This window comes from Arachis hypogaea, chromosome 20 (genome assembly GCF_003086295.3).
Source record: "Arachis hypogaea cultivar Tifrunner chromosome 20, arahy.Tifrunner.gnm2.J5K5, whole genome shotgun sequence".
In the NCBI taxonomy this organism is placed as follows: Eukaryota; Viridiplantae; Streptophyta; class Magnoliopsida; order Fabales; family Fabaceae; genus Arachis; species Arachis hypogaea.
Window position 1 is genome coordinate 42,763,778 of NC_092055.1, and position 2,577 is coordinate 42,766,354.

Genomic DNA, 2,577 nt, shown 5'->3' on the forward strand with positions numbered 1-2,577 from the left:
AAGGAAGCATGCAAAAGTGGAAGGAATACAAGAAGTTGAAGAAATTGCTAAGCTGTCCAGCCTGACCTCTTCGCACTTAAACAGTCATAACTTGAGCGAAAGAGGTCCAAATGAGATGGTTTCAGTTGCGTTGGAAAGCTAACATCCGGGGCTTCGCAACGATATATAATTTTCTATAGCTGCTCTGAAGTTAGGCAATGCGAACGCGTGGATGACACGCACGCGTCGCATCTGCAAAATTTCAATTCACACAAACGCGTGGACGACGCTTCCGCATCACTTTCCCGCGACCTGTACATACCAGAAAATGCTGGGGGCAATTTCTGGGCTATTTCTGACCCAGTTTTCGGCCCAGAAAGTACAGATTAGAGGCTATAAAGTGGGAGAATCCATTCATTCATCATGTCTTCCATTATTCACTTTTCATAATTTAGATGTAGTTTTTAGAGAGAGAGGTTCTCTCCTCTCTCTTAGGTTTTAGGATTAGGATTCTTCTTAAAGGATTTAGGATTTCAACTTCCTCTCAGGTTCAATATTCCTTTTACTTTATATTTCTCTTCTGCTTTCAGATACTTTAATGCTTTTGTTTGTTGATTACTTATGTTGCCAAATTGGCTTAAGAACCATTTATGTTAGGATTTTCTTTATTTAATATAAATTGAGGTATTTCAGATTTATGATTCTTATTTAGTTTTTTTTTATATTCTTGGCTTTAATTGATTAATTGGAGACTCTTGAGTTATCAAACTCATCGTGATTGATAATTGTTATTTTTGCTAATTGAATTGAATTCCGATAGCTCTAGTCCTTTCTTAGGAGTTGGCTAGGACTCGAGGATCAAACTAATTAGTCCACTTGACTTTCCTTTGCTTTAGTAAAGGTTAACTAAGTCGGATAAAAACTCAATTCTTATCACCATCGATAAGGATAACTAGGATAGGACTTCCAAATTTTCATACCTTGCCAATAGTTTTATTAGTTATTAATTTATTAATTCCTGCAATTTATTTCCCTTGTTCAAACCTTTTAAAACCCAAAAACACTGTTTTCCATAACTAATAATAAGAACACCTCCCTGTAGTTCCTTGAGAAGACGACCCGAGGTTTAAATACTCGGTTATCAATTTTATTGGGTTTGCTTAAGTGACAAACAAAACTTTTGTAAGGAAGGAATTCTTGTCGGTCTAGAAGCTATACTTACAACGGGAATTTATTTTTAGAAAATTCTAGATCGCGTGAGAGTTTTTCTCTTTCAAAATGGCGTCGTTGCCGGGGAATTGCAAACGTGTGCCTTATTATTGGTTATTGTAAATATTTGCTTTTTGCTTGTTTATTTGTTTTTATTTTTATTTTTATTTTTATTTTTCATAAATTAAGAGGTTATTGGTTTTTATTTAGTTATTAAAAATTTTACAAAAATTTGTTGTTCGTGTTCATCTTGACCTTCAAGTTGTTCTTAGTTGTTTTCTTCGTTTTGATCTAAAAATTTTAAGTTTGATGTCATTTTATTATTTTTCTCTTTCCTCATTTAATTCAAAAATATCTTTTCTCTTTATTTTAATTGAATTTTCGAAATTTGCATAAAAAAATTTCAGATTTCTATTTTAAAATTTTTATCTTATCTTATCTTAGTTTTAAATTTCAAAATTCAAATCTTTTTCAAAAATCATATCTTTTTCAAAACCTTATCTTATTTCAAAATCAAATTTCAAATTTCAATATTTAAATTTAAAATTTCAAATTTCAAAATTCAAAAATTCAAAATTCAAAATTTAAAAATTCAAAATTCAAAATTTAATTTTCAAATTCAAAATTTAAATTTCAATAACCTTTTTAATTTAACTTTGTTTTTATTTTCGTTTTTAATTTTTATTTGCTATTATGAGTTCTCACCCCATCGCTTTAAGTTTGGTTCCAATGTTGTTGTAAGGAATGGAAACTATAATGAAAATAGGCATCAAGGTTGGAAGAATCAAAGATGGGAGGAGTCACAAGGATTTGATCAACCCTCTTGGCAACAACCTCCTCCAATGCACTATAACCAATAACCATTCTGTGATGCATGCCAAAATGATGACTATGGTGGACCCCCTTGTAGTTACCAACAAGTCCCGCCATATGCTTATGAACCATCTCTTCAACACAACTCTGGACCACCATACTCACAAGCCCCTTACCACCAAACACCACCATATGACCCTAACCTATATCCACCACACCAACCACCATATGAACCACACCCAGAACCACCACCTCAATATTCACCATCTCCATATCCTTATCAAGAAGAACCACCTTCCTATTATGAACCCTTTCTCCAAAATAATGAACCCTCATATCCACCCCAATCTCCAATGGATGACTTCCTTCATGGTCTTCTTCAAGGGCAAGCAAAGATGCAAAGGGATGTACTGGAACTCACGATGCCTTAACCGAGGTAGTAAATAAATTAGCCTCTCAACATCTGAGCACTCAAAGTACTCCCATGGTTGCATGTGGAGAATCAAAAGAAGAGCGTAGCATGAAGGAGACACTAGAAACTTCGGTGGACAATGAGGAACATGACTTTGTATTGGA